This window comes from Vulpes vulpes, chromosome 3 (assembly GCF_048418805.1).
Source record: "Vulpes vulpes isolate BD-2025 chromosome 3, VulVul3, whole genome shotgun sequence".
Lineage (NCBI taxonomy): Eukaryota > Metazoa > Chordata > Mammalia > Carnivora > Canidae > Vulpes > Vulpes vulpes.
In genome coordinates, this window is record NC_132782.1 from 145,384,357 (window position 1) to 145,404,439 (window position 20,083).

At 40.0% G+C, this 20,083-nt stretch overlaps 1 protein-coding gene across 8 annotated transcripts in view; it reads right to left on the minus strand.

Moving 5' to 3' along the window:
• The window catches only part of ST6GALNAC3 (ST6 N-acetylgalactosaminide alpha-2,6-sialyltransferase 3), a 518,301-nt gene that overhangs the window by 478,540 nt on the left and 19,678 nt on the right, over nucleotides 1-20,083 (minus strand). The window contains exon 2 of one of the 8 annotated variants that reach the window (XM_072754851.1): nucleotides 19,737-19,821. The exons of the other annotated variants lie outside the window; for them this stretch is intronic. The gene's annotated coding sequence lies outside the window, so the exon portion shown is untranslated. The remainder of the gene's footprint in view (nucleotides 1-19,736; nucleotides 19,822-20,083) is intronic. 8 annotated transcript variants of the gene reach the window in all.

A 20,083-nucleotide genomic window follows, 5' to 3' on the forward strand; every position in this document is an offset into this window, starting at 1 on the left:
ATAAAAGTCCTGGGCTTCACACGGAGTTGACCAACTTAGGTCATATGTACAGCATGGAACTCATCAACGCACACACGGGAAAACGCTATGCACTGACTGGGTGAGGCCTGCGTGAGGTCTGCCCACCAGACCTCAAAAAGCAGAGTATTCAGATAATGGCTCCATGCTGATCAGGGTCCATCACTCTCAAATTCGGTGGCTGCTATCAAGTGAGGTATAAGATGGTTCCCAAAGAATTTTCTAGGTGCCGTTAGGAAAAGAGGAGGTGGATGCTTCAAGCGTAGCCAACAAATGTCTACCCACAGCAGTTATATTACTTTGCTAACCGAAAGCGTGCTAAGCAGAGGACATTTGTAATATCTGCAATCATAAACACATTAGAACCATTTGCATTTCATTCAGAATGTAGAGAGGTGGCAAGATGCTTGGGGAAAGTTTATTTACTTAAATATGTTCAATATTCCCTTTGTTCATAGGATTCATTTCCTTAGCCGCGGCCACCTTCAAAATTAGCACCGGTATAGACTTTTGGCCAAGCCCTCCATCAGCCTGGTCACAAATTCCAAATTAGCCAGAACCATCTGCATTAGCTACATTTTTCTGATTGAATTCTCCTATTTGATTTTAATTTTCATCAGTTATGTTTCTGTTTCAATGAACTCCTCAGCATTACCGTGACCTCAAGATGTCCTGGAGGGAGGCAATAGAGCAGAATGGTTAAGACCACAGGTGATAGGAAGATTGAGCTTAGTATTAGCTGTTTCTTATCAGCCAGAAATCCCAGACAAAATAATTTGACTTCTAAATTTCCTCACCTATAAGTGAGGATAAAAACATCTATCTCATAAAGTAAAATTAAATGAAACAGTATATACAAAGCACCCAGTGGCCCATACTGGAACACAGCAAATGTTCAACCTACATTAGCTCTTTTAATAATAAGAATTTAAATTAAAGTTCATGTTAGTGCTCTGAGCCATTTTTTAATCTCACAAATAAACTAACTAATTAAAAGGAAAAAAATCTCCATGTGCATTTATCGCCATGACAACACCACCACCACTGTATGATTCATTGACTACTTACCATGTTCAAGGCACTACGCTAGGTGTTTCAAAGGTATAAATCCTGAGAGACAAGCATTTTGTTATTTGGAAGAAGAGAAAATTAATTCTCAAAGAGCTTAAGAAAGTAGCCAAATGCCAAAGAGCTGCTAAGTAGCAGAGCAAATATGTGAACATGCAACAGTCAGACTCCAGAGCTCATACATGTTCCAAGTTACCTGACAATTCTATTTTCTCTAGCAGGTGAGGAATCGTCTCTCATAAAAAAAAAGAAAAAAAGAAAAAGAAAAAGCTAATCTTCCCAGTTTAAAAAAAAAAAAAAAGGAAAAAAAAGGAAGGAAGAAAGAAAATTGTTTAAAGTGGTATTTGTACAATAATCTTAGGAAATGTAATAGCCAGATGATAATAGCACTAGCAATCCACGATGTATTTTATGGGGCTATTAATATACGCCTCGAGTGGCCAAAGGCTTTGCCACTCACTTGAGGCAAGTAGTAATGGCCAATAAAAGTTGCCTTGTCCTGTCTTAATGTTACATTATATCATCACACATGTAATGAAATGCTCCCAAACTTTGGTGTTACCAGAAGAACAGGGAAAGTGGTGGTTAAGCAATCTAGCAAAGTGAGAAGGAAGTGTAATAAAGTGGAAAGAGCCCTCAGCTAGGACCCAGGCCTAACTCTGCTGTGCACCTGCATGGCCATCAGCACATCTCTGTGTATCTCAGGATCTCGGCATCTCCATCTGTAGCCTGGGGTTCATTGCAGCAGGCAAAGACCACATCCAGCTCCCCCAGCTCCACCAGTCTATAGTTCTACAGAGAATGCCATTCATTCAACAACAGCTCATGGGGCAGAAACTCTGTACCAGGTACACCCTGTGCCAGAAGCTGAGGGTGTAGCAGAAACTAAGGCACGACTCCTCTAATGATGGACTTCAGAGGTGGATGGATGGCTGGTTGGAACACTGCCCTGGTTTACAATTTTTTCTTCTTCTATATCACAAAAAACGTTCAAGCAAATGTAACAAGATTTTGATAATGATTGAATCTGGGTAATGGTGTGATTCTTTTCACTATTCTTTCCACTTCTGTGATGTTTGAGATTTTTTTTTATCATAAAAACTTTAGATAAGACAACATTCAGAGAGACCTCTGCTTCAAATAATAACCCATTACACATGCCAGATAAGCCTTTTCATAAAAGATAAGTAGGAAAAGACACAAAAAAATATTTATTAAATGCTTTAAAAGATCCAAAAGCCAACAAGACTGTGTATGGAGATGGGTCGTGGTGGAGGGAAGAATCAAGTGAAGCTGAAGGCAAGGAAGTTCAGAATTCATTTTCAACCTGTTCTCCCTCTATAATCGCTTTGAGAAACTAGGCGAATAGAGATCTGTGTTCACAATCTGCTGAGAATGGCAGGAATAGACTGGAGTATAACACTTGTTTTGGGTTAGGATCTCCAAAGAGCTGCACCTCAGTAGGAAGGGAGAACAGAAAGCTAACAGGCCCTTGCAGAGGACCCTGGCTTATCTCTAAACCATCACAATCTCTGAAACTGAAATAAAGTGTTTCTAGACTGCTAATGCCCCCAAGTACTTGCAGAAGCAAACATGTATCCTTTCTAGACTTGAATAATGTTGACTTCATATAATATCTGTAAACAACTGAAAAAAAATAATGACTCACCCACAATTAAAAACAATAAGCACACAAAGAGCTAAGATATAAATAAAAGCTAGCAGAAACAAAGAAATAGAAATAGACCCACAGGGCTCCAGATTTGGAATTATCTGAAATAGACTTTTAGTTATAAGTTTTACTATGTGTAAGAAGAGAAAATTACAAAGTTGAGAATTTCAACATAGAACGATGCTAAAATGTGCCCCCCCCCCAAAAAAAAAGTTATGTCCATGACCCAATACCTGGGGCCCGTGAGTGTTTCCTTATGTGGCAGAGGAGTGAATATTACTTTATGGTAAAAGATTTAACTTATGGATGTTAAAAAGAGATGCTCATCCTGGGAGTTTTAAGGCAGAGGTACAGGGGAGAAGGCAATGTGAATACAAAGCAGAGAGGAATGTGCCCATAAGACAAGGAATGCTGACACCCACCAGCAGGAAGAGGCAAGAAACCAATTCTTCTCTAGAGCTTCCAGAGGCAGTGGCTCTGCCAGCACCTTAATCTCAGGCTTACAGACTCCAACACGGTGAGAGAATAAATTCCTGTAGTTTTAGGCCATCCAGTTTTTAGTAATTTAGTAAATCACTACAAATGCCCAAGGAAATTAAGATAAATGGGAAACTCAAAAGAGAGAGAGACTCAAATGGAAAGCTAAGACATAAAAATATGTTAACTAAAACTAATAACTTAATGAATTAATTTAGCTCTAGAAAAATAGATACAGGTGAAGTAGGAATTAGAGGAAAACAATGAGCGTGAAGCACAGAAAGACAAAAGAATGCAAAATACAGGAAAAGATACATTATGGAATATAGTGAAAAGGTAATTAAGCCCACATAACCAATAAAGTAAATATAAGTAATTACTGCCCAAGGAAGAGAGAAGAATGAATGAGGCAAAGCAATATTTGACAAGTAAATAGCAGCAAACTTTCCAGAACTGAAGAATGATGTCTGGCCTTAGAAGGAGCTAAGACAAGGAGCCCTAGAAACCTCAAGCAGGATTAATAACAAGAAAACTTCATCTGGCCACACTATTATAAAACTGCTAAAAACCACAATGAGAAAAACTTAAAATCAGCCAAAGGGGGGACAAAAGGAACAAAAACTAGACTTTCATCCAACTTACTAATAGAAACAAGAGAAACCAGAAGTAAGTAAACATCTTTTAAAGTGTTGAAAGAACACAAGTGACAGCCTAGAATTCTATGCCCAGAGAAAATATCCCTAAGAATGATGGTGAAATAAAGACATTTCAGACAGACAAAAATTGAAAGAATTTGTCACCAGCAGACCCACAATAAATGAAATACTAAAGGGTATTTGTTCTTCAGGCAAAAAGAAAGTGATCCCACATGGAAAATCAATGATACAAGAATAAATGAAGAGCAAAAGAACAAAATAAATATATGAGTAAATCAAAATAAATAATAACTGTGTAAAACACTATTATTATCTTGGGCATCTGAAATGTATAGAAGTAAAATACACAACAACAGTGACAGACAAGTCAAGAGAGAGATCAATGGCATTAAAGTCTTTTAAGGCCTAAATCAAGGACACATATTAAAATCTCTAATGTAACCATCAAAATAATAATTATATCATGTAAAACTTCAAAGCTAATTGAGAGAAAATGTGGAATGATAAATAAATAGCAAACAAACTCAATTCATAAGAAGGGAGAAAAAATAGGAACGTGGAACATGCAGGTCTAAAAGCATGTTCCATGTTCCAATTTATAGTACATTTCAACCCACCTAAGTGTATAATTACATCAAAAGTGAGAAAATTAAAAGACAAAAGTTGTCAACCCCAACACTATGCCATAAACAAGAGACACATCTAAAGCATAAGAATATGAAAATGTAAGAACTAAAATGATTTTTTAAAAAGAGACACTTAGGCAAATACTAACCAAAAGAAAGCTGGTGTAGTTTTATTAATATCAAAGTAATGCTTATGGCAAAAATTCTTATAGGCCTATGGGGGTCCCTTTGTAATGTCAAAAGGTTTCAATTCACCAAGAGGATAAAACAATTCCAAATTGCAAATTTCTCCAACATAGCTCCAAATTATGTAAAGCCACCACTGACAAAAGTACAAAAAGAAAAAGACAAACCCATAATCATAGTATGGAATTTGAACACACCTCTCTCAGAAACATAGAGAACAAATAAGACAAAAGAAAACAGTAAGGATATAGAAAATTTGGAGACCATAAACAGCAAATGTGACCACATAAATCAACAGAACTCTTTACTGATCAACCAGAGAATACACATATTTTCAAGCACACAGCAAACATGTACAAACATGGGCCACATACTATGGAAGCAAATAAATCTCAGCATATTTTAAAGTACTGAAATCAGAATGTGTTCTTTGCTCACAATTCAAGGACACTAAAAATCAGTAACTACATGATAGTGAGAAAATACACAGTAAAAATTAGAAAATACTCTTAACTGAATGGTAATAAAATGATTTCATAGAAAATTATAGGATGCAATGAAAATAGTACTTAAGGGGAAACTTGTTCTTTAAATACATATATCACAATAGAATTAAAGCTGAGAGCTAGTAAACTCAGCATTCCATTTTAAGAGATCATTTTTTAAAATCAACAAATTTAAAATAAAGTAGAAGAAAATAAGTGGACAAAAATAAGAGGAGAACAGAGTGAATAAAAAAACAAACATAAAATACAAAGGGTCAACCAGAGGGGTGTTGAAAAGACAAATAAAACTGATAAACCCTTAGAACAGTGATCAGAAAAAAAAAAAACTAACATCAGAAATTTTAAAAGGGGACATCTCTACAGATCATACAGAGATTAAGTATGTAAGAATATATTATGAAAATTTATGCCAATAACCTTGAAAACTTAAATAAAAGGGCTGAAGTTCTAGAAAACTACTCTCACCAAAATTGACACAAAAGAAATAGAAATTCTAAAAACCTGAAGTCTTAAACTATTTTAAAAACTGTAATGTATAATTTAAAGCCCGACCACCCCCCAAAAAAATAAAAAATAAAAAAAACAGCTTCTGAAAGCCTCACTAGGGAATCCTACCAGAAGAAACAATACTGATCCTGCTCAAACATCTCTAGAGAACAGAAAAAGAAAATATTTCCTAACTCATTTTAAGCATAATCTTGATAACCAAAACTTGAGATGGACTTCATAAGAAAGAAAGCTTTGGGATCTATCACACTCATGAAAATAGAGGTGCAAAACCTAAACAAAAGATTCGCAAACCAAATACAGCAATATATAAAAAGATAAATCCATCTTGATCCAATTAAGCGTATTATTTTTGTAATAAACACATGATTATTTAACATTTTTTGTTATTTACCACATTAATAGAATTAAGGAGAAATAAATATAATGATTTTATATGTGCAAGATAGTTTTGATAAAATTCAATATCCATTGATGATTAAAAACTTCTAGCAAAATAGGAAGACAATTCCTTAAAAACATATCTTAAAAAATAAAAAGACTACCACAAACTACTAACCTATATTGAGATGTTGAAAGCTTTCTTTTTCAAATCAACATCTTTTTAAAGGTGATAGCTGGTATAATCAGGTAAGAAAAAATACAAAAGATAAAATAATTGGAATAGAGGAAATAAAAGTATCATTTTTAGCAGATATGATGGTGGATATAGAAATGCAAAGAAAAATATAGATAAATGACAATAAGTGAGCTTAATGAGACTGCAGGATAAAAACCAATAAACAAACGTGAACTTCATGGTTATGTACCAGGTATAAACAAAATGAAATTTTTTTTAAAGATTTTTATTTATTTATGTGAGAGAGAGAGCAAGGACAAACATGGGGGAAGGCTGAGGGAGAAGCAAACACCCCACTGAGCAGGGAGTCTGACGCATGGTCTGATCCCAGGACCCTGGGATCATGACCTGAGCCAAAGGCAGACGATTAACCGATGAAGCCATCCGGGCACCCCATAAAATGAAATTTTAAAAAGTAAATTCCAAAATAATATCAAAAATACTCAAGAATGTCTAAAAATAAGAGCCTTAGATTAATTCTTAAATAGCTATGAAAAATCTCTATGTAGAAAACAATAGTATATTATTCAAAGAATTTAAAGGCAGTACTCCTTGCAGCAATATGCCATATTCATAGATTAAAAGATTCAATTTACAAAAAGTCAGTTTTTTCCCAAACAGGTCTATAGCATTAATGGAGTCTTAAAAAAAAAAAAAAAAACAACAACAACAACAACAACAACAAAAAACCCTTAGCAAAGAGTATGTTACAGACAATCAAATACACACGTTTAAGGTATGGTTTGATGAACTCCATAATCACCACCCCAATCTGGACCCAAATACAGTTCACCCTCTCCCCGCATCTCTTCCACTTCCTACCCCTGTCGACCACTGGTTTGATATTTATCACTATAGAGTAGTCGGGGGTATTATAAAACCTCTTATAAATGGAATCCCTTGGTATATATTCTTTTGAACCTGGGTTCTTTTGCTCAACATAATGTTTTTGAGATTCACGCATGTTACTGGGTATAGCAGTAGTTCATTCCATCTCATTGCTTAGTAGTTTTATATTGTATGAACGAACATATTGGTTCTTTCCAGTTTGGAGCAGTCATGAATAAAGTGCTATAAACATTCATGTACAACTCTTTTCGTGAACATATGCTTTCATTTCTCTTGGATAAATACCTACGAGTGCAATTTCTGGAGATTCAATGCAGTCTTAAAAATCACAAATGAGGGATCCCTGGGTGGTGCAGCGGTTTAGCGCCTGCCTTTGGCCCAGGGCGCAATCCTGGAGACCCAGGATCAAATCCCACATCGGGCTCCCGGTGCATGGAGCCTGCTTCTCCCTCTGCCTGTGTCTCTGCCTCTCTCTCTCTCTCTCTGTATGACTATCATAAAAATTAAAAAAAAAAAATCACAAATTAAATTCCACAGTTTTGGTGGAATTTGATACACTAATTCTAAATTTCAAAAGGAAATATAAAGGACTAGAATAGCCTTCAAAATGAAGAACAGGGTGGAAGGGCTGGCTCTACCAGAAATAAAAACTTGTTATAAAATTTATTATATTATGACCTACCCAGCATAATAAATAAATAAATAAATAAATAAATAAATAAATAAATAAATAAAATTTATTATAAGAACACTACAGTGTGCTGGTATAAAATACTCAAACAGGGGTGTCTGGGTGGCTCAGTTGGTTAAGAGTCCAACACTTGGTTTCAGCTCAGGTCATGATCTCGTGGGTCATGAGATCAAGCCCCCCACCCTCAGGCTCCACAGTCAGCGGAGAGTCAGCCCAAAGATTCTCACTCTGCCCTTCTGCCCACCCTTGTACTCTGTCTCTCAAATAAATAAATCAATCTTAAAGAAAATGTCAAACAGATCAATGGAATTTAACAAAAGGCCCAGAGACAGATCCAAACACATACGAACATGTGATATATGACCAAGGTGTCTCTGCCAAGCAGGACAGCTTTTTCATAAATGGTGCCTGGAAAACTGCATATCATAAAAGGGCAGGGGTGTGTATTGATAGTTCATTTCACATTATACAGAAAAACAAATTCTAAATGGTTTTTATATTTAAATTTGAAAGGTCAAATAGTGTAGTTTCTAGAAGTTAAAATTACATAGTTAAATATTTTCAAGAAATCAGATTAATGAAGGACTTCTTAAGGAGAGATTTTAAAAAATCATTAACTATAGCATAAAAGAACAAAAAACTGGGTTCTCTTAAAATTGTTTTGGGGCAACCTGGGTAGCTCCGCGGTTTAGCACCCACCTTCAATCCAGGGCATGATCCTGGGGACCCGGGATTGAGTCCCACGTCAGGCTTCCTTCATGGAGCCTGCTTCTCCCTCTGCCTGTGTCTCTGCCTCTGTCTCTCTCTGTGTCTCTCATGAATAAATAAATAAAATCTTTTTAAAAAATTGTTTTGTTCAGAGATGCCTGGGTGGCTCAGCAGTTGAGCATCTCCCTTTGGCTCAGGGTGTGATCCCAGGGTCCTGGGATCGAGTCCCGCATTGGGCTCCCTGCAGGGAGCCTGCTTCTCCCTCTGCCTGTGTCTCTGTCTCTCTCTGTGTGTCTCTCATGAATAAATAAAATCTTTAAAAAAAAATTGCTTTGTTCATCAATAGACACCAGTAAAAAAAAAATGAAAAGGCAAGCAAGCAAAATGTGGGGGAAGAAATCTACAACATGTATAGAAAAATATGTAATATATTAATGCATAGAACACATAGAAAGAATTCCTACCAAAAAAGGGAGGGAAATGACCCATTTTTTTAATGGGGAAAAGACTAGAATCAACAGTTTACATAAGCAGACATTCAAATAACCAATAAGCATCTGAAAAGCAGCTCAACCTCACTCTTTCCAGGGAGATGCAGATTAAAACCACAAAGAGGTACCACTGACAGACAACCTGCCAGAGTGGTACAAACGAAGTCTGACACCACCAGCTGTTAAGGATGTGGAGCAACAGGAACTCAACGGGAACTCCAGTACCTTTCAGGTGGGACAATAATTTGAAACAATCACTTTGGAAGACAGTTTGGTATGACAGACTGCCAGGGGAAATTGTGAAAGACTTTGGACATGAAAGAAAAAAGAATATGGAGTGTCCAGTCCAATGCACCCTTCCGTGTTGTCCTGCCTTTTGCAGTCTTTTCACTGTTTCTCCAAGTTTAGAAAAATGATAAAAATACAAATGCTTCTTAACTATAGAATTGTAAATGAATTGTCTAGTATAATGCAATGATTATTGTCTTGTGGATAGACTCATTTCGCATTTATTTGTAAATCCATCTCAGTATCCCTTTGGCCTAGACACGTGCCATTCTTTCCATTCTTTCAACCAGTTATAACACCTTGGCGATTCCCTCATCACTTAACGAGTTAAATGAAATCTTTGACACGTATTCAGTCTATAGTTAATGATTTAGCTTAAAAAATACATATCCTTTAATATCACCAAGGCCAAAGAACCTTGGTGCACAACCAACAGAAATGCACGTGTCTGTCATCCCAAGGGACACGTGCAAGAATGTTTCTAATAACATCAGGGCACCCGGGTGGCTCAGTCGGTTAGGCATCCGACTCGTAATCTCTGCTCAGGTCCCGAGCTCAGGATCGTGAGTTCAAGCCCCGCACTGGGCTCCACACTAGGCATGGAGCCTATATCAAAAAAAAAAAAAGAATGTCAATAACATCACTACTATAATGCTAAAAATTAGAAACACCCCCAAATACCCATCAATAGTCAAGCGGATAAATAAACTGTGGTTATATTCAGATAATAAAGTACAGCAAGTAAAATGAATGAAAGATGACTACACACCCTCACGGGGAAGAACCTCAGAAAATGAAAATGTCGGAAAAATCTAAGCCAAATACAAAACGATACTGTATGATTCCGTCTATATGAAAGTCAAAACAGGTACAAAGCTAAACCACAGTGTTCAGAAATGTATGCATTAAGTGACAAAACTTCTAGTACTAACATCCTTGCTTTTCATTATAAAGTCAAGACAGTGGTCTCCTAGCGGGGAGGGAGAGAACGTAAGTGCGGGGAAGGAGGACGAGGAGCCCTTCTGGGACACCTGCTACATTCAACCTTCACCTCAGCACAGGTAACAGTTGTAAACATACCTTAGGACCGATCACCAGACTATTTGATTATTTTGTGTATTTTTCCTAATATACATTATCTTCCACAACAAAGAAAACATTAAAAAAAAAAAAAACTTTAGAGAGTGAAGGATCCAATAGTCAATGAGACAAAAACTACAGTGTTCCCTGTAGTGGCCAACAGGCAAGTTTCCTACATTAATATTCCAAGTCATTAAAGAAATGTCCTCCAGGGACTATTTTCTAATTCCCCCAAAGCCGTAAAATAAATGCAATAAGCTTCTGAAAAGACAGGAAGCCTAACTGTCCAGCGCCAGGACTGGATTTTTTTCTTAAGAGGCTTGCCAGGATCACAAACTGAGTATTTTCAGATACAAGTTAAAGTTTAAGCTCCGTCCTGCTCTCTGAAGACAGGAAATTAGCTGCCATTCAAAAGAAATTAACGCCTGCATCAATCTTATTTCAAGAGAAAATTGTTTCTTCCCATCTTCCCCGTAACCTGATGCACTTGTGCATCAAACGGAGGCGGAGGCGATGGCTCCTTGGTCGCCAGTGTAGATAAATGTTGCCTAGGTAACCAAGCCCTCCACCGGCACCGCCAGTTCCTCCCATCTCTTCCGGGCTGACCTTACCAGGCTGACCCAGAACCGTCCCTGCATGAGAGGGTATGAAATGTTAGAAAATTCAATCAACAACCCTCGGCGGCTACAAATGACAGCAAAAAAAAAAAAAAAAAAAAAAAAAGAAAAGAAAAAGTAGAAGTAGTAGATAAAATTTTTCTTATGCTACAGGCATTTTAAACAAATATCATTTATACAAAGTATGTAGTCTTACTTCATGTTGTTCCTGACAACAAACAGTGGAGGCAAGATGGTTCTAAATTTGTCAGGGTCAGAAACAGGGAAACGAAGGTTCAAAATGGTTCACGGCCTGCCCCCAGATCCTGCCATGAGTGGTAGATCGAGGACCGCAGCTGATCCCAAAGTCCTCAGTCGTCTCACACGCAGACGATGATGACTGAGCGTGCTCCTTGTGTCATGTGGCCAGAGACCACATGGATATTTACAGTTTCTGGAAAATGCCCTCACAAACATTAGCCATGATCATCGTCACTGGCCCTGTACCTCGGGCTATACACCTCCACTCCCTAAGTTAGCACACCAAGTTCTGCAGTATGTGGTCCCCACCGGCCTCTCCAATATCGTGGCCAACGCCTTGGGCAGGACCCTGTCCTTGACGTCCACCCCGACCGCAGCCTCCCTCACCTCCTTGTTTTTGTGCTCAATGTTCCCTCCACCCTGGACACTCGTTCTCACCTCTCCACCTACACGATTCCCCTGAACTTCCTAGTCTCCTCTTAACATGTCAGATGCTTTTCTGGGGTTCCCATGGCCTGTGCGTGCCTCCGTCAAGCCCCGGCTGCCCTGTGGTGACTACACCTGTGTCCTTAACTCCTTGCACCTCTGAGCTCTGGTGTGTGGCTGGCCTCTGCCTCTCCACAGAAGGTTCTCAGGAAATGCCGAGAGATGGATCTTGGGCTGTCTCGGGTTATAACCATAGACCATGGAGGGACGATTTTTGCCAACATGATGTAAATCCTCTTCTGTCTTTGTGTATTTCCCTTTACAGCAATCCAGGCAAGGCTAAAAAGCAGCTTCTCATAAAACAGTCCATAAAACTGTATGTGGTAATTAAGTGCTGCCAATCCAGAAAGCACCGCATGCAGATAGGCAGTGCTGAGGGAATGCCTCCCTTCCCTGTGCTCTGGAGCTGTCTTTTTTTTTTTTTTTTTTTTTTTTTTCGATTTTTTTTCTAGTAAAGTTGTACAAAACAAATATGTTATGGTACCTCCACCTGATTCTTGTTTATTTTTAGGCTACGGTTCTTTGATTATAGCAAGGATATGAAATCCTTAGCATATCTTCCAATCTTCCCTACTGCCCTTCTATGAACCAAATTGGGAAATTTTATGTATCACAGGCTGGGCCCAACAAACAAAACTCAAATCCAAAGAATTCAACAGAGAGGAGGTAAGCCACCTGTCTCAAAAGACAAATCCAAAGAAGAAGGTGGAGGGAGTTCGCTTTAAGAATATGGGAGATTGGATGCCCTAGAACATAACTGAAAGAGGGTCTGCTTAAGGCCAGGCAGTGTGGGTTTGACTCCGAGTCTGCCGCTCACCACTGAGTCACATTAGGCGACTCACCAGGACAGGACCAGCTACATCATTTTGGGGGGGATCCCGAGCAAATAAAAATGTAAGGCCCCTTCTTCAAAGTCACGAAGAATTTTTAGATGGCAAACACATAACATGAAATCAAGCATGAGGGCCTCCAAGTGTGCCGTCTGTCCCACGATCACACGTGTCACACGCCCTGAGGCCACCCCTTCGTCCAGCCTGTCTGCATCTCAGTTTCCTCCTCTGTAAAATGGACCCAAAAGCATCCTTATCACAGGGTTGTGGTGAGGATCAGACTTGAAACTCTCATTAAAAAGCACTTCTAAGAGCACCTGGTACATAACAAAAAACATTTGCTTTGCCATTACTATTTTAGAAAACCTCCTTCCTTGTTCTGTTTTTCCTTTTTTTTTTAATATTTTATTTATTTATTCATGAGAGACACAGAGAGAGAGAGAGAGAGAGAGACGCAGAGACATAGGCAGAGGGAGAAGCAGGCCCCATGCAGGGAACCCGACGTGGGACTCGATCCTGGGACTCCAGGATCACGCCCTGGGCTGAAGGTGATGCTAAACCGCTGAGCCACCCCGGCTCCCGTGGACAGGGGGAGACTACAGCACTTAGTGTCCCTGAGCCTTCTCCATCTCTACAAGGGGAACACATCTACTGTCAAGTCTTACCCACACGTACTGTGAGATGACCAGTTCAGCACCTGCCACATAGTAGATGCTCAATAAACAGTGGCTGCTGCAAAGATGATAATGTTGTCCTGTCAAGGCAGGCTCCCAAGACAGTCGCTGTACAACTGACCCAGGACAGAACTACACAGCACCCTCCTGAAATACTACCAAGCGAATATAATAGTCAGCTCTACCAAACAGAGCCTGCGGTCTACTCCATATCATCTAAATGACTCAAGAGGTAATGTCCAAATTTAAGATTCTCTTCACGAAATGGAAAGTTGGACAGCCTGAAAAACTAATAACTTATTGGTATAAAATGTTTAGTTTTATTTTATCATTGGCTTAACCGTATTTGATAGGTTAAAAAAAAACAAAAAACACCAAGCTATGCCACAAACACACACACTTACATCTTTGGTATATTTTAATTCCCAGCATTCTGTTTGAAATTCTGCATACGCAGTCCTTGTAGCAAAATCATAATTGGGACAAGTAATTTCCAAAGACAAAGGACAATAATGAGAGTCAGAGTAAGGACTCTTGAGTACTCTAACAGACAATGAGACAACAGAATGTTCTCTCTGACTCGATACCTCAACTGCATTAATAAACCATTAGTGTTTCCTCATTTCCAGAGGATAAAGTTCATACTCCTTGGCAGGACCCACATAATCCTTCACAATCTAACCCCATATATCATCTCCTCCAGGTCCCAAAACCACGCCAGTGACAGCCATCTGCACAACTTTTTTTTTGATGATTTATTTATTTGAGAGAGAAGGGGAGGGAGGGGAGGGTCAGAGGGAGAGGGAAAGAGAGAATCTCAAGCAGACCCGCTGCTGAGTGCAGAGCCAGGCTCTAGCCCACGACCCTGAGACTACCACCTGAGCCAAATCCAAGAGTCAAACACTCAACTTACTGGGCTACCCAGGTGCCCCCACAACTTTCACTACTCCCCAAAATGACCTGTTGCTTCATATCTCATGCCACCATATCTTTGCACATGCTTCTTTTCTTTCTTTTTTTTTTTTTTTTTTTTTTGCCTGAAATTTCATTCATTCGACCACTCATTAGTTTGTTGAATGCACTGTGCTGGACTGGATGCTAGAGACACAGTGAGGAATAAGATAACCACGATCCCTGCCCTTTCAGCCTTTTGACTGACAAGTAAACAAACAAATACGCATGACTTCATACAGTAAGAAAGTCCTATGCATACAATCAACAGGGGAGCACAACGGGAAATGTCAGGAAGAATTATATTTTATTGGCATAATCAGCAGAAGGCCTGCCTGAGGCAATACATTTTAATTTGGGACACAGAAGAGGGGAAGAGATAGCCTGGGAAAAAAAACAACAAAAACAACAACAAAAACGCGGGGGTGGGGGCAAGTTATGGAAGGTGGGGAACGGCAGCCCAAAAGCTCTGAAGCAGAAAGGGACGGGACAGGGTCCAAGAACTGGATGGAATGAAAATGAGCAGGGGACTAAGGCATAGGAGATGATTTCTCAAATAAGCAAAAGCAAGATCCTAAGCATTGTGAGCTGCGGAAAGGAGTTTAGATTTGGTCCCAAGTAAAATGGAAAGCCACCAAAAGATTTAGACGGGCAACTCCCATAATTATATTTACTTTTTAAAGGATCACTCCAGCTGCCCAGTGGAGTTCTCCAAAGGGACGACAATGAAAGGTAAAACAGGGAGGGCAGTCAAGAAGGCAAAGTGCCTGGCAGTCCCCACCCAGTCAGAATGATGGCCTTGGGCTCAGTACAAACACCATCTCCACAAGGAAACTAATTCCACATCTGATGACCCAGTGGGTCTTTCCTAAGTGTGATCTGATTTAAATTCTTCAAAGGGAAAACAAACAAACACTCAAAAAGGTTTGTTTTGTTTTAAAGATTTTATTTATTTAAAACACAGGCAGAGGGAGAAGCAGGCTCCCTGCAGGGAGCCCGATATGGGACTGGATCCCAGGACCCCGGGATCATGACCTGAGCCAAAGGCAGACGCGCAACCGCTGAGCCACCCAGGCGTCCCCAAAAACAAAAAGGTTTTTTTAATTCAGTTTCTCTCAAGTCAAAAATCAAGCCACCTTCCTTATTTACGTAAGCTCCTTAGATGTGGGTTGATTTCCTACTGGAAAGGATTTCAATAGTCCTAAGTGATTCTCTGCACTAAGAGGTAAACCATCAAAGTGGCAAAAAAACAAAACACCCAAAACAAACAAACAAAAACAATTAAAAACAGGATGTGTGGCCACACACAGGTCTGTTACCTACACTGACACCAGAGCCAGAGTGCCTGGGTTTCACCAGAGCCAAAAATTTTTTTGCTGATCTTAACCACTCTGTGCCTCGGTTTCCTTAGCTGGAAAATAGAGATTAAATGAGTTAATAAGTGTAGACTGCTGAAAATAGTGCCCAGGCCTTCATCCACAATAAATGTTAGCTGATAACAATAGGTCGTGGAAGAACTGGTCATTACTTTCAATGTTATGTTATTGTTTATTCTGGTCTCTATTTTATTTATTTCTGATTTTTCTTTGTGATTTTCTGCCTCTACGAAATTTCAGCTGAGTTTCTTCTTTTTCTAGTTCCTTATGGTGTAATGTTAAGTTCAACTTTTTTTTCTTAATACGAGCATTTATAGCATACATTTCACTCTAACATCTGCTTTTGCTGCATCCCATAGGTTTTGGAATATTGGCTTTCCTTTTCTTTTGTTTTGAGACATATTTTGATTTGCTGTTTGATTTCTTATTTGGCCCATTGCTTGTGCAGTAGTGTGTTGTTTGATATTTACATATTAAATATTTAATATTTACATTGTAGATTTTCCAACCTGATTTTTTTGTTGATCTTTTAGTTTTGTACCACTGTAAGTTGGAAAATATATTTGGTATGATTTTAGTCTTCCTAAATTCATAATATTTGTTATGTCTCCTTTTATGTGATTTAACCAGGGGATTCTTCTGTATATACTTGAAGAAAATGTGTTTTCTATTTTTCTTGGATGGAATGTTTCATATATAGCTTTTAGAACTGTGTATTCTGAAGTATGCTTCAAATAAAAAAAAAAAAATGTTCCTGTTCGAAAAAAAAAAAAAAAACTTTACATGAGGGTACTTGTTTAAAATAAAGCATGTCAGGTGCCTGGGTAGCTCAGTCAGTTAAGTGTCTGACCCTCAATCTCAGCTCAGGTCTTAATCTCAGGGTGATGAGTTCAAGCTCTACATTGGGCTCTACGCTAGGCATGGAGCCTACTTAAAAAATGAAATGAGATGAAATGAAATGAAATGAAATGAAATAATGAAATGAAATGAAATGAAATGAAATGAAATGAAATGAAATGAAATGAAATAAATGAAAAAATAAAATAAAATAATAAAATAAAATATAAAATAAAATAAAGCATATCAGAGAGGAGGTGGGAGGGAGATGGGTGAAAGAGGTGAAAGGAATTAAGATTACACTTATCACGATGAGCACTAAGGAATGATGTTTAGAATCATTGAATTACTCTATTGTAGAACCCCAACCGAATATAACACTGTCTGTTAATTATACTGGAGCTAAAATTAAAAACTTAATCTAAAAAAATTTTTTTTTCAAGTACTAGTTAGTAAAATAGTTAATAAAAATAATATGGTCACACAAATTCTCTTCTCACTAGCCACGGGGTTGGGCAAAGAAGATGACTATTGTCTAAGACTCAGAGTTTCCTCACAGGTAAAAAAGACTTGATAATAAGAGTATTTTTCTAATAGGATTATCGAATATCAAAGGGAATCGTGTGTACGCCTTACAAGATCTGTGATAAAGTTAGCACCTAATAAATGTTCATTAAAGTTATAATTCTTATTGTGGGCAAGTTGCAAATAGGTTTGTCCATGTATTACTATAAGAGCAGACTCTATTACATATTTTTTATTTTGGCCAGACTCCCAGATTCAAATCCTGCCCACGCACACCCCGACCGCCTTGTGTACAACCTCGGGGAGGTTACTCAACTTCTCAGCCTCAATTGCTTCATCTATACGGGAATTTACTCGTATCTACCTTCTGAGCTTGATTAAATGAGACAAACGCAAAAACATAAAGGCCTCAAAATAAACACAGTAAGCGCTCAGTAAACGTAAGCTACTGTTACAATGAGTATTATCATCCATGCAGACTCAACTCCTTTAGAAAGGAATCAAATCCTCAGTTTTCTGGAGCACCCGGCTGGCTCAAGGGGTACAACATGCAATTTCTGGATCATGGGGCCATGAGTTCAAGCCCCACATTGGGTGTGCAGTGTCTTAATTAAACTTGTTTAAAAACAAACAAACAAATCCTCAGCTTCTGTTTCCTCTCCAAGCCCTCTACCCCTCGTCTCTCACCCACTGTACTTGGGTTCTCTCGAAGTGCCTGATGATAAACTTGCTCTTCACAAGCCTCTGTTTGCTGAAGAGGGGAAAGCAGGTCAAATACAGACCCTTTCACCTAAACAAATCTAGAACATATAGTGAATTTCAAATTTTTCTGATATAGAAATCTAGAGTGATATAGGAGTTCAGATGTCCTTTATTTTTTTTTTTAATTTATTTATTTATGATAGTCACAGAGACAGAGAGAGAGGCAGAGACACAGGCAGAGGGAGAAGCAGGCTCCATGCACCGGGAGCCCGACGTGGGATTCGATCCCGGGTCTCCAGGATCGCGCCCTGGGGCGAAGGCAGGCGCCAAACCGCTGCGCCACCCAGGGATCCCCTTTATTTTTTTTTTTAAGATTTTATGTATTTATTCATGACAGACACACAGAGAGAGGCAGAGACACAGGCAGAGGGAGAAGCAGGCTCCAACAGGGGGACTCGATCCCAGGACCCTGGGATCATGCCCTGAGCCAAAGGCAGACGCTCAACCGCTGAGCTACTCAGGTGCCCCCAGATGTCATTTCCTTAAATAAGGGTTTGTTTTGAGGGGTCAGCATGGACGAGAGCACCACAAACCTTACTCCTACCAACAAGTTAGAAGCTGCGAGCAGGAATCTTGGCTCAGCGTAAGCCATCAACCAGGCTGCTGGGGTTAAACAGGATGGAAGAATTAAATAAACATTAAACCAGCTAAGGAACAAATAATTAAGTGACATAAACCAGGGTAGGAGAGAGAGAGTCTCTTCCTCCCAACTGAAGGAATGAGAGAAGAAAAAAATACAGCAGCAGGCCAAGGGTGGCAGGGAAGTGCTGCTGCTGGGGAACAATGGTCTCCTAGAAAGAGGGAGGGAAAGGACACAGGTCGAGAAGTCAGCAGTAAAAGAGCAAACACGAGTAGTTGTGAAGTCAGCCTGCAGGCGTCCAAAGGTGTGCAGGATGACACCCCTGGGCTGTCGTCACCCCCCCACCGATGGTTTTATACCGGGCGTCCAAGTGAGTCCCATTTCCCAGGGAATTCCTAATGGAATGGCTTATGACCTGGGCCCCTGGCCGCAGAGCTCTGCGAGCCCCCCCCCCATCTACAGTGATCCCTATAGCAACCTCCATACTGGGCGGGGGAGGGTTCTGGGGCTAGAAATGGGGCGGGGGACGGGGCATCAGAAATATGAGCTGCACCGTGAGTAAAAGCACGGACATGAGTGCTAGGAGAAAGGAAGAAGCTACACCTTAGAGACTTATTTCCTTTATGCCAACATGAGCCCCTGAGAAGAGATTAAATCAGCAGTTTCCAATGCTTTGTGTTACTTATTAAAATCCCAAACAAGGCTGTGAACCATCAAAGTGAAAAAAAAAAAAAAGCTATGGTCTTTGGCCGTCTCCATTCTCCCCATTCCTAATCCTTAAATAATGACTTTTTAAATAGGAGATGGAGTAAGCCGATAATCAAGATCGGGAACTCTAGCACTAAGGCGTTACCTTTCACGGCCAAAGCCAGGACCCAGGACGGTTTGACTACAGAAGCTGTTTCCTGCAGCTGGGGACCTGGGGGGACCTGGGGGACCGGGGGGGCGGGGGGGCAGGAGCAGAAACAGGACACAAGAAAGGGTCTGACATACACTCACAGCAGGGAACCGAAGTCCTGGCTTCTAAATCAACACAAACTGATTGTGAAACTGACGTGAAGGAAGCGGAGTTTCCAGAAACACCTGCGGAGTGCCAGCCGTCGGGGGGTCATTTCACCCCCAGCCCCGCGCTGTCGACAGGGAGCCCCATGCCTGTCCACATTCACGGTGGCCTGAGCCCCGCGGCATCAGCAAACATGGGGTTGAATGAGAATGATGAGGGGAGAAACCAGATTTACTACAAGGCCCGAAGAGCTTATGGGAGTGCACCCGACTTAGATCCCTAAACCGACTTGTGGGGGGGGGGGGGGCACCGCCTGTGTGCTCAGCCTTCCAGAACCCAACAACTACTCGTTGACCTAGTATGTCAGGACTGTGGCCTGACACGCAGATTCTCGAGCTCTGACCCGGACCTACACCGTCAGGCCCCCCGGGCCCGGGGCCCCGCTCTTCCAGGCTGCCGCGAGAACTTCAGTCTGGCGCAGGGGCTGGCACCCTCTCTCTGTAAAAAGACAGCAAAATTTGTAAGGCTTTGCAGTCCAAATGTCAGCTTCTCAACTCTGCTACTGGAGCATGAAAGCAGACGGAGACTGGGAAACAAATAAGCACGGCTGTGTGCCAGGAGAGCTCCTGGTGGACACTGATACCTGAATGTCCCACATTTTCACACATCATGAAATCTTATGATTTTTTACTTTTTTTATTCAACCATTAAAACTGCAAAACCCATCCTTCACCAGAGGCTATGCTGAGCTACGCACACA